Below are 13,329 nucleotides of genomic sequence, written 5' to 3'. Positions count from 1 at the left end.
GAAATATATCAGCAGCCAGTTTAACTCCTTCAATACAGGAGTAATATGGTCTCTCCTAGATGACCCAGAATTTGCCTGGCTGCCAAATTCTGGACCAACTGTAGTTTCCGGACTACGTACAAGGGCATCCACACATAGAGTACATCACAGTAATCCAGTCTGGAGGTTATCAGCAGATGTATCATTGTTTGAGGTTGTCTGTCTCAAGAAATGGACGCAGCTGGCGTATCAGCCGAAGCTGATAGAAGGCACCTCTGGCCACTGCCTCAACCTGGGACACCAGGAGTTGGATCCAGAAGCACCCCCAGACTGCGTACCTGTTCCTTCTGGGGAAGTGTGACCCCATCCAGAACAGGCAGATCAAAATCGTCTCTCGAGTTTCGACCCTGCACAATGAGTACCTCCATTTTATCTAGATTCAGTCTCAGTTTGTTATTCCTCATCCAACCCATTACCAACTCCAGGCAGGCATTTAGGGAGGTTATGCCCTCTCCCGATGATGCTGACATGGAGAAATAGATGTGGGTGTCATCAGGATAGTGATAGCACCCTGCACCAAATCTCATGATGGCCTATCCCAGAGGTTTCATGTAGATGTTAAACAGTATTGGAGACAATACAGAGCCCTGAGGGACACACACCATACAAAAGTTCAGATTTTGAAGAGCAACAGTCTACAAGGGACACCATCGGGAACTTGCCCGAGAGGTAGGAGAGGAACCACTGCAGAGCAGTGCCTCTCACTCCCAACCCCCTCAGATGCTCCAGAAGGATACTATGGTAAATAGTATCGAAAGCTGTTGAGCGGTCCAAAAGGACCAACAGAGTCACACTTCCTCTGTCAATTCCCAGTTGGAGATCATCCATCAGGCCGACCAGTGCAGTCTCCCCTCCATAGCCAGCCTGGATGCCAGTTTGAAATGGGTCTAGATAGTCAGTTTCCTCCAAGACTGTCTGGAGCTTGGAGGCCACCACCCTCTCAATTACCTTGCCCAGCCAGGGAAGGTTGGAGAAAGGCCTGTAGTTACTCAGCTCTGAGGGATCCAAGGTAGGCTTCTTCAGAATCGGTCTAATAATTGCCTCCTTAAGACTAGGAGGCATCCTACCCTCCCTCAGAGACACATTTATAATCTCTACCAGGCCTTCTACAACAACCACCCTGCCAGGTAGTATAAGCAAGGGTCAAGAGAACAGGTGGTAGGCTGCACCGTTCCAATCAGCTTGTCCACATCCTCAGGAGTCACAAACTGGAACTGATCCAACCTAACCACACAAGAGGAGTCGATGGACACTTCCACATCAGACACTGAAGTAATTGTGGAGATGGAGTCTAAGTCGGCCCAAATACGAGAGATTTCCCCCCACAAAGAATTCATTAAACACATCACAGTGGGTAATCGATGGTTCCAGATTCTAATTGAAGGGAGGAGGGGCACATACTAGCCCTCTCACAACCCTGGACAACTCTGCCAGATGTGAACTTGCAGATGCAATACGGGCAGAAAAGAATCGCTTTTTGAATTTGCCGCACATATCGCCTGAGCATAGGTCTTCAAATGAGCCCTATGTTGCAATCTGTCGGATTCAAGGCAAGTCTTTTTCCACTTACGCTCCAATCGTCTACCTCACCACTTCAGCCCCCGTAGTTCTTCCGTATACCAAGGGGCCAGTTTTGAAGCAGGTCAGAGAGGATGCTTAGGAGCAATCATGTCTACTGCCCTGGTGAGTTAGCTGTTCCAATTCTCCAGCAGGGCATCAACTGGATCACCAGCAGAGCCAACACTAAATCCCTCCCAGGCTTCTTGAAATCCTATTGGATCCAATAACCTTCTCCGGCGGACCATCCTAATAGGTCCCTCGCCCCTGTGAAGGTGGGAAGTGATTGTGAGTCCAACCTTAACCAGATGGTGGTCCATCCATGACAATGGGGGCATGACAGGATTCCCCACCCACGGAACACCACCCTGATCAGAGTGAAAGACCAAATCAAGCGTGTGACCAGCAATGTGTGTCGGCCCTGAGGATAGGCCCACAGTCGTCATGGCCGCTATGAACTCCTGAGCTGCCCCGGACAAATTGGTCCCAAAGTGAACACTGAAGTCCCCCAGCACCACAAGCCTGGAGGGCTCCAACACCAAGTCCGAGACCAAGTCCGTCAGCTCAGTTAGGGACTCCGTTGAGCAGCAGGGCAATCGGTACACCAACAGAAGTCCCAGCCTATCCCTGGTCCCCAGACTTAAGTACACTGTACACACATTCAATATGGTCCGACACTCTAACAGGGATCCTTGTAAGGGAAAGGTTATTCTTATAGACCACAGCCACTCCACCTCCCTGCTCATGGTCCCTCATCCACTCCTCAACAGAGTACCCTGCAGGGAGAAGCTGGGACCACACTGGGCCCACAGACTCCCTCAGCCAGGTCTCTGTAATACATACCAAGTCGGCACCTTCATCCAGAATCAAATAATGGATGGTTTCTGATTTATTCTGGACCAACCTGGCATTACAGAGGAGAAAGGTGAGGTTCCAAGGGTGGTCAGCACTGCTCCCCAAGGTCAAAGAGCTGGCAGGACAGCTGGAAGGGGAAACAGCTATTAGATTTCCAAGTCCCCTTCCCCTGTAATGGCCAGCTGACCTGCCAATGTTACTTCTTCTGTTCCCCACCACCACTGGAATGGCCGCCCCAGTCAGTGGACACGCCCCCCGTCTCCCCATCTCCAGGTAAGCCCAGACACATCCTAGGACTATCTTACCCAGGACAAATTAAAACAGAAGCCCCACTATTAAATGCCCCCCCCACACACACATACAAATACCTGGGCCAGGAGACCTGGCCCTCGCCCTCACTGTCCCCCAAAGTGGCTGTATCTGTTAAACTGGCCTATTGTCAATCTAAAGAACGTCCATAGTTGTGTCTCTGACAATATTCAATATTCAAACACTACCATCGCAGTCTGTTTTCCGCTCCCCACATCATCAGTTCCTATATTCATCTGAAATGCTGTATCAAATGGGTACTATCCATGGAACCATCAGGAGCCCAATGTTAAGCTGATACAGAACCATGCAATACTCGTGTCAATTCAGATATTTCCAATCCAAGGTGATGTGAGAATTGATTACAAAGAAAAGAAAACCATACCACAATGGTAATGTGTAGTCTGGGGCACTGTTTCATCTCATAGGGAGAGGGACTGACATCCAGAAGAATGAATAGTCACAGGAGGTCTACAAGTATGTGTCATCTAATGTTTTTTTAAGCACCCCAAACCTGAACAAGTACATTTCTAAGATTCTCAGATCATCAGTGCTCTTGAAAGTAACATTATTTTAGACTGCAGTTTGTAAAATATAGACACATGTTAGAAATTAAGTATAATTCAGAAACTATGTCAATGTTAGAAAGCATACCACAGGACAATAGAGATAAAATATAATAAAAGCAGTTAGCTGAAGCAGAGTAGACATGCTCATTCGCAAAATAGGAGATATTAAAGCTGTAACAGGATTACCTTAATATCAGTCCTTTATTTTATCCTCCCAGTTTAAATCAAAGTCCCAAATCTTCAGGACTTTCCAGTCGGAACAAAAAAAACCCAGCCTACGCTTGATTCATCACTCTAAGTGACACACTTTTCCGGCAGAAACAAATGATTAAAGAAATCAACATGTGCTGGGTAAAAGTTCAGTATAGATGTTAGAAGATTTAAGCCCCAAGCTAAATCATAGCAATACAAACAGAATAATTCTTAAGTCATTATAGAGAAGCACCCTGTGACCACCCCCACAACTTTCTCTTTGCTGTGTCAAAGTCAGGAACAGCTGTAGTATATAAACCCAAGTTAGGTTCTCAGTAACCACACCCCAATCACTTTTGTTCATTTAAGCTGTCATGTAAGCACAGTCTAACAAATCAATATTGCATGGGAATGCCATAGCCCTGTTGTCTCCAGTAGCCAAAAGGGAAGTGTCTTCGGGTAAATAAATAGGCAACAGAGCCACTTTAGATAGGTTGCTTCTAATACCTTTTTTCAACTACAGCTAAATAGAAAGAGAGTAATCTAAACACATAAAGCAGCTACCAGCATATTATGATGCCAGAATATTTGACACAGAAAGCATGAGCTATACATGACCCATGTCACTAGAGGCTATGATAAAAGAAACCTGTGCACACACTTGTGGCAGAATAAATTGGTGCACTCACTTGCGCTTTTTCCATACATCTTCAGGATTCAATCGGCTCAATATGTTAACAAAAGAAGATAAGCAAATTATTTGGTATGGTTGGTTTGTTGAACATATTAAGTTGCCTCAGACTGAGTCAGGCCATTGGTCTATCCAGCCCAGAATGTCTACTCTGACTGACAGCAGCGCTCTATGGCCTCAGTCAGAGGTCTTTCATATGAACAAGTCCAGAGGGAGCTGTTGGAAGAGTTTGAAAAAGTTCCAAGCACACATACTGTTTCTGCACAGTGATGCATACAGAGCCTCAGAATTACAGCCAGAAGCTATCATATTTCTACAGTGTTTCTGTCTGTAGAATATAGTGTTTCTGGCTCTAATTTTGACAGTGCCCATTCATGATTATTGCTAATCAGAAGTTATGATAATTTTTTTTTAAAGCAAGACACTATATATAAATTAGAGCTTCAATGGTTTAAAAAAAGAGGCAAACTGCAGTGCAACTGAATACACAGATGTGTAAACCTGGAAAATAAGAAGAGCCACATTTTGCAGGGTCTAGCTCTGAGCACTCTGAGTCCCTCTAGTTGTTAATAGTAATGAAACTTCAAGGTGAAAAAAGCCATTTCAACAATAACACCACCATTATAAACCTACCAAATCTACAGTTATTTAAATTTTCCCTACTGTACAACTGGCAGGAGACAAGAGTTTAACACACAAAGAAATCACATAACTGAATATAGTCTGCTGAATCATGATTACTTACATGTGCAAATATATTAGCTAATTTCAGATGCACAATCACATACTTAGTAATGCTGAAAGTGTAATTACATGGTCATGCCCACCTGACCCATCACTTTCTTTCCCCCTCTGTGCTGTCATTCCGGTCCTTTGTAATCTATTGGTCTTTACAGGCCTTGAAGCCTATGCAAATGAAATCACATACCTAATTAGGCATTCAATTACTGGGTCTTTATCCATGCAACACAAAAAGCATCTTTCTGAAAAGCTACCCCCATAATATTTATAGTACATCAAAACTGTTGAACTAAAGACTTGATAATACACCAAAGACAAGAGAATGAACAAGAGATGAAAAGAAATACAATTTGAAATGGCTGTGCATCTGACACATATCAACTGCTAATTCCTTAAAGAAGTTATTTGCAGGAAAAAAGGGGGGAAAGGAAACCAGATCAAAAACCCAAACCAAATAAGAAGTTTATTAGATAGTGTCCCCACTGTCTGAAGATAGATTATCTAAGACCTACCAGATGACCTTAAAATCCAGTAGCACTACAGCTTGCCTTTTTTTAACCAACGAAGCCCTAATTTATATATAGGCCGCATTAAGACATAATGGCTAACTGTAGTTAAAACCTGGCCAGGGTTCCAGTTCTTAACTCCAATTTGCGCCACAGACATTCATCAAACTGCAGCCGGAAAAACTCCATTTGCAGGAGAGGGTAGCCCCTCCCCGCTGGTTGGCCTCCAAGGCCAATCCCAGCCAACTCTAGAGATGTGCGAACCAGTCCAGCGGTCTGGTTCACACACTGCAAGCACCACACAAGCATGAGTTCCCAGGGGTTTGGGGGGCCAGCAGGTGCAATTCTGCTTGCTTTGTGGGACGGAGGGGGAAATCCACATTCGCTAGAATGGGATATGCAAATGCAGGAGGGCAAAGAATGCTGAGGGGGTTTGTCCCACCATAATCTGGGAAGATGTCATGAAGGGTGACCCCGGCAAAGCAGCACATCCAGACCCAAGTGAATTCCTTCTGTCCGGCAGCTTGCTGCCCAGTGGGCTGGCTGTCTCATCAGAGGGCCAGTCTACTGAGGATACAGACTGGTTTTGTCCATAAATGGGAAAATCCCCACTGAGAGCTCACGAGTACAGCCAGCCCACCTAACCACAAGGAAAGCCAAGGAGACCCCGCTTTAGAGAGCCCACAACTATCTTTGTTAAAAACCAGAAAATATTCTCCACTACCTCATTCCCCACAAATCCCGATGAAGCCTTGCATACGCATTGCCCAGAGGAGATCCTGTCATAACCTGGAGTGTTCCAATGAGACTGTGCATTTGCACAAATTTTAAAATCCCTGGTCTGCTCCATCTGTGCGCCATATGCAGATATGCGGGTGTGGGGAATGGCAGGAGAAGGCACTTTCCTCTTCTTCCCCAGCCCCAGGACAGTGGGGTTAACTGCACCGGCCGCAGGTGAGGGCACACCTGTGCACAGGTGTGAAAGGCCAGGCAGGGGCTTGTTTCCACAGTACCTTGGCCACCATCCCTGGGATCAGGAAAGTAGTCTCTGTGATACCGCTTCTCAACACACAGCAACACAGCTCTATTTAGAGTACTCATGGACTGACACTCTTGTGAGCAGGCATAGTTTGCGTGGGCTTTGGTAGCCATCCTCCTCACAGAGGAAATGCCTAATTAGCTATGTGATTTCATTTGCATAGGCTTCAAGGCCTGTAAATACCAATAGATTGCGAAGGCCCTCCCTGCTGTTTGGCCTCCGAAGCCAATCCCAGCCAATTTGCAACATTGAATGTTACATCCCTGTAGACTAATATTCCACATATTGATGGCATCCAAGCCCTCAGTAATTCTCTTAGTAACAGAAACTCTGATGATCCACCCTTAAAAGTTATTAGTACTTTAGCCATGCTGGTCCTCAACTGTAATAACTTCATTTTCAATGGAAAACACCACTTATGGCTTCAAGGTTCAGCAACAGGCACTCGTATGTCCCCATCTGATGCAAATTTATTCATGGGAAAACTTGAATAGGACATCCGAAAGAAGGCTATTCACAAACCACTTATTTGATGGTGCTACCTTGACAACATGTCTACGGAATAATGGCAAAGAAAAATTAGAAAAACATTAATATTACATAAACTCCATCCAACCAACAATCAAATTCACATTTAACAGCACCATTGAAAATCCAAGCATCCAGTCCCCTGATGTCCTTCTCACTATTGACAACAAAATAATACAGATGTCTATAACTACCTTAACTGGAAACCTTGTCATTCCAAATATATCAAAGAAATATAATCTACAGCTTGTCTGAACAACAAAGATAATTATGAAAAAAGCATCAAAGATTGTAAAAGATGTGTTTTGCAAAGAGGCTATCCAGCACAAATCAGCAACTTGAACATCCACCGAGCATCCATCGTAACCAGAGACGCTTTACAACAATGGCAACATAACCAACAATGAAGTTCAACACATCCCATTTGTGGTCGATTTCCATCCTGCAGCCCCTGGTTATCACCAAGCAATAAGAGAAATCTACAAAATTTTAGCCAACTCTGAACATCGTTCTAACTCAGTCAGCAAACCACCTACTGCAGCATTTTGTCAGCCACCAAATATGCATAGATTGCTAGTGGGAGCTGTAATTAAACCACCAGTCAGGAATCTAGGATCACACTGTTGTGATTCAATATGATATATCACCTGTATCTGTCTCTGTGACACATCTATTTTCAAGAGTACCAGGACTGGAAGAACATATGAAATCAAACAGAACATCAGCTGTAATGTGATTGAGTGCAAACAACCAGGATGCAATTTTCAGTATGTTGTAAGACAACAAATGACCTGCTTACACACTTCCGTGCAATTATAACAAACAAACAAATTAGGCCAACCAGTAGTCAAATATTTCAATATTGGTGCACACACTATCTGACTTGCCAAACACTACCATAGGATCTCTATGGTAGTGATTGGCAAGTCAGATAGTGTGTGCACCAATATTAAAATATCTGACTACTGGTTGGCTTAATTTGTTTGTTTGTTATAATTGCACGGAAGTGTGTAAGAGATAAGCAAGAGATAACTTTGGGATCCATGCGCACAGGAGGACCCCTACCCCTAGGAGGCCACAAACTTATAAGTAGGGCTATGCAGGATATTTTGATGTCAAAACTTTTTTACTCTTTTTCACACAGTGCATAATTTATGGAATTCATTGCCATGGGATGTGGTGATGGCCACCAGCTTGGATAGTTTTAAAAGGGGCTTAGACAAATTCATGGAGGATAGGTCTATCAATGGCTACTAGTCTGATGGCTGTGGGCCATCTCCAGCCCCAGAGGCACAATGCCTCTTAATACCAGTTGCAGGGCAGCAACAGCAGGAGAGAGGGCATGCACATACCTCTTGCCTGTGGGCTCCCCAGAGGCATCTAGTGGGCCACTGTGGGAAAGAGGATGCTGGACTAGATAAGCCTTGGGCCTGATCCAGCAGGGCTATTCTTATGTATGTTCTTAAACCTCTCTTGGGGGGCACAAACCCCCAAACCCCCAATTTCTCTGTGAGATTTGGCTGCAAGGGAATCGCTACCGGGGGGGTGCCTTTCAAAGCCTGCCAATAGCACTCCCACCCAAAGCATTTGCCTGACACTCTCTTGAGCTGTGTTTTTTGGTGGAGGCTCCAATGCTGGAGCATTGCCAACCCACTCACCCGGCCCTGCTCATGAGCAAAAGCCCCCCAAAAGGGGAAGGGGCTGGGCCCCCCTTCTCCAATCTATATGTGGAAAAAGTAGAACTTTGCTGCTCCAGAATACCTACTTGTGGCAGCCACTCAACGCTAAACAGGAGCCCTTCCCCCACCAAAAATATTCCCAGATGGAGAGGGGATGCCCTGCACATGCCGGCTATGTGCATGAAGGGGCCATTTGCCAAGGTATACCTGCTTGCATGGATGGTGTAGTTGCAGGGGTCGGGTGTGGACCTTTAAACCTGTTCAAAGCTCCTGGGCTGGGTCCAATCTGGCGTCATATGCAGATCTCCTGGTGCACGGATTCCCGGGAGTGGAGACCCCCAGTTTCCAGCTGACCGGGGACAGTAGGCTTGCCCTTTGGAGCCACAGGCAGTGGTGCGCATCCCCAGATAGGCGTGCCAGCTGGCAGGGTGCAGGGTTTGACAGTGGCTTGGCAGCAGTCACAGGAATCGGGGCAGCACTTGCCCAAGTGCCCATAAATGCAGGTTTCCTGCACTCCCTCACTCTCCTTAATCTGCCACTCTCCAGGGCTAGGTCTCCAGTTGATGATGTCTGAGGTGGGACATCACAGGTGTCCCCTCTCATGAGCAACTTAGGGAAAAAATTTCCCCACCAGGAGATCCCCAACCTATATGGGCAAAAAGGAGAACTTTGCTGCTCTGGCTACTATACCCAACCTTAGAGGTCCTCTCCCCGCAGGCATTTGCTTCCCTCCTGGTGCTGTGATGGGGTCCCCTGCTCATGTTGCCGGTTGGAGTGTTTGTGCATGTGAACAGTCATGACTGCTGCTCCCTTCTCAGGAAGCAAAACACTTTGTGCCCATACTGTCATCCCATCTCTTCCCCGCTGCTTGCCAGGTAGGGGGAGCAAGGGACAGAGAAGGAATCAGGGCTTCTCCCGAGGGGCTGTGCAGCTTGACAGGCTGGGCAGTCCGGGATGGGGCATGGAGTCTTCCCTGTAGCCTGAAAACTCCATAGCCACATAGGTGACAGGAGGAGCGTGGCTGATTTTTTTAGAGGCTTCCAGATAGAAGCTCCGAAAACAAGGAGCATTCGAGTCTCTGAGCAGGTCTGCGCTGCTGCCCTGATTACTGGAGCTTGGAAATCGGCACGAAACCACAGTTATAGCTGTGTCAGCAGTCAAATGCAACGCCTCAGTGGCAAAACCTCAGTTGTTGGCGGTGAACTTTAGAGATAACCAAAGGTTCCAAGTGGAGTTTGGCAAGGCAAACCGGAGGTAGCTTTGGGGCCGTAACCGTGGTTTTACACGTTCGGGTATAATGGAGTTACAATCTCGGCCAGGTTTCACTGTGGTTAACCATCACGTCTGAATGTGGCCATAGTGCATTGCTTTTTTGTTGTTGTTGTTGAATGTTTTAAATGACTTTAAAACAGTAGTGAGTATACTAGTAACCTTCAGACTTGACTACTGTAATGCACTCTATGTGAGGCTGCCTTTGCATGTAGTCTGGAAACTACAATCTTATTTATTTATTTATTCATTCATTCGATTTTTATACTGCTCTTCCAAAATGGCTTAGGGTGATTTACAATTAAAAACAGAAATCATTAAAAAAATTAAAACAAAAATACAAATATGAACACCAATTTTAAAACATCTTAAAAAACAATTAAACTATCAGAACAATTAAAACCCTGAAAACCAGGTTAACATTAAAACAATTAAAACTAATTAAAAACCCTGAAATGCCAGGCCAAACAGATGGGTTTTAAGGGCTCTCTTGAAGGTCAGTAAGGAATTAAGATTACAAATTTCTGCTGGAAGTGCATTCCACAGTCTGGAAGCAGCTACAGAGAAGGCCCGCCTCTGAGTCACCACCAAACAAACCGGTGGTAACTGGAGACGGGCCTCCTCAGATGACCTTAACGTGCAGTGGGGATCATGTAAAAGCAGGCGCTCTCTAAGATATCTCGGACCCAAGCCATTCAGGGCTTTAAAGGTAATAACCAGCACTTTGTATTTTTTCCAGAAACATATCGGCAGCCGGTGTAACTGTTTCAAAACAGGCATCATATGGTCTCTCCGGGTTGCCCCAGAGACCAATCTGGCTGCCGCATTCTGAACTAATGAAGTTTCCGGACTACGTACAAAGGCAGCCCCTCGTAGAGCGCATTACAGTAGTCAAGCCGGGAGGTTACAAGCTGATGCACCACTGTTTTGAGGTCATCCTCTTCAAGGAATAGGCGCACCTGTAGAATCAGCCGAAGCTGATAGAAAGCACTCCTGGCCACGGCCTCCACCTGAGATACCAGGGTGAGGCCTGGGTCCAGGAGTACTTCCAAGCTGCGCACCTGCTCCTTCTGGGGGAGTGTAACCCCATCTACCACAGGCAGATCTAACTCATCCCTCAGATTCTGAGCCCCCACAATGAGCACCTCCGCCTTGCTTGAATTCAGCTTCAATTTGTTATGCCTCATCCAGCCCATTTTGCCTGCAGGCAGGCATTTAGAGAATGAGTGCTATTTCCTGAGGATGAAAAGAAGAAGTAGATTTGGGTGTCATCAGCATACTGATAACACCCAGCACCAAACCTCCTGATGACCTCACCCAGCGGTTTCATGTAGATGTTAAAAAGCATTGGTGACAGAATGGAGCCCTGAGGGACTCCATATGAGTCCTGTTTTGAGGAGCAACTGTCACCAAGCTCCACCATCTGGAATCTACCTGAGAGATAGGCACAGAATCACTGCAAAGCAGTGCCCCCTATCCCCAACTCCCCCAGGCGATCCAGAAGGATATCATGGTTAATGGTATCGAATGCCGCCGAGATATCCAGAAGAACCAGCAGAGTCACACTCCGTCGATTCCCTGGTAAAGGTCATTCATCAGGCCGACCAAGGCTGTCTCAACCCCATAGCCAGCTCTAAAGCCAGGCTGGGTCTAGATAATCAGTTTCCTCCAAGACTGCCTGGAGCTGGTCGGCCACCACCCTCTCAAACACCTTGCCCAACCAAGGGAGATTGGGGATTGGCCTGTAGCTGTCCATCGCTAATGGGTCCAGGGAAGGCTTCTTTAAGAGTGGTCTAACCATTGCCTCCTTCAGGAAGGGGGGCACCCTACCTTCCCTTAGCGATGCATTTACGATATTAACTAGGCCACCTCCAACAATCTCCCTGCTAGATAGAAGCAGCCAAGTCGGGCAAGGATCCAGAGAACAGGTGGTAGGACGCACCGCCCTAAGCAGCTTGTTCACATCCTCAGGAGTCACAGATTGAAACTGATCCAATCTAATACTGCAAGAGGGATTGCTGGACACCTCCTCCATAGACCTTGCAGAAATAGTGGAGTCCAAGTTGGCCTGAATACAGGAGATCTTATTCACAAACAACCCATTAAAGGCATCACAGCAGAGCAACCCCGGGGACTGATTGGAAATAGAAGGAGCAGAAACCAAACTCCTCACAACCCGTGATAGCTCCGCCGAGCGTGAACCTGTAGCCGCAATGCGCGCAGACCAGAATCTCTTTTTCACTGCGCATACTGCCACCGCATAAGCCTTCAAATGGGTCACATGCTGAATCCTGTCAGATTCAAACAGAGTTCTCCTCCACTTGTGCTCTAGTCGCCTACCCAACCACTTCAGCCCTCGCAGCTCCTCAGTCTACCAAGGGGCCATTTTTGCAGCCGGTCAGAAGGGACGCTTAGGAGCAATCGTGTCTACTGCCCTGTTGAGTTCCCTGTTCCAGTTTCCCACCAGGGCATCGACAGAATCACCGGCCACACCAATGTCAAAATCTTCCAAGGCCTTTTGAAATCCCACTGGGTCCAGCAGCCTTTTTGGACAGACCATCCTAATAGGTCCACCACCATATATAATTCGCTAAGACATACCCGTGGCTAATCCTATGTGTGGCAGCTCTTGCGAGAGTTTGGATAGGATAGCGATGGGGACGGGCGGGGGGAAGAAAATGGTGGTGGCGCTGGCAGGGGGGAGAAGGTGGGGCAGCCGAAAATGGCGGTGGCAGGTGGGGGGGGGAGGAAGGAAACAGCAGCGGCGGCAGGCAGCCAGGCATGGAGAACTAGAGGCACAGATGCTCTATGCCTGGCCCAGCTAGTTGGTACAGAATGAAGCAGCCAGACAGGCTTGGTCCATCCCACACTAGGACAACCCAAAGAGAACGTAACACACAGATTTTTAAAAAGAACTGCACTGGCTGCCAATATGTTTCTGAATGGAATACGAAGTGCTAGTTATTGCCTATAAAGCCCTCAACAGCTTGGGTCCAGGATACTTAAGAGAGCACATTCTGTATCAGGCAGTATATAGTTACCCTTGCTAACTTGGCAAAGAAGCACCTTTTAACATGGTGATTCTCTTTATTTAGCAGGGGGAGAGTAACCTATCCACCCCCAGCACAGTACCTCAAGTGACTGTTGCTGGTGTCTATCTTATGTTTCTTTTTAGATTGTGAGCCCTTTGGGGACAGGGATCCATTTTGTTTATTTGTTATTTCTTTGTGTAAACTGCCCTGAGCCGTTCTTGGAAGGGCGGTATAGAAATAGAATAGAATAAATAATAATATAAATATGATAAATAAATACATACCTCATGACCTGGGCGTCATTTCACCTTAATGTGATCCCA

At 46.4% G+C, this 13,329-nt stretch overlaps 1 protein-coding gene across 6 annotated transcripts in view; it reads right to left on the bottom strand.

Annotated features, from left to right (window-relative positions):
• Window positions 1-13,329, bottom strand: part of NALCN (sodium leak channel, non-selective) — a 378,362-nt gene that overhangs the window by 282,301 nt on the left and 82,732 nt on the right. The gene's annotated exons all lie outside the window — the stretch shown is intronic.

The sequence above is a fragment of the Hemicordylus capensis genome, chromosome 3 (genome assembly GCF_027244095.1).
Source record: "Hemicordylus capensis ecotype Gifberg chromosome 3, rHemCap1.1.pri, whole genome shotgun sequence".
NCBI lineage: Eukaryota > Metazoa > Chordata > Lepidosauria > Squamata > Cordylidae > Hemicordylus > Hemicordylus capensis.
Note: the sequence above shows the minus strand (reverse complement) of the source record. Positions and strands in the feature narration are given on the sequence as shown.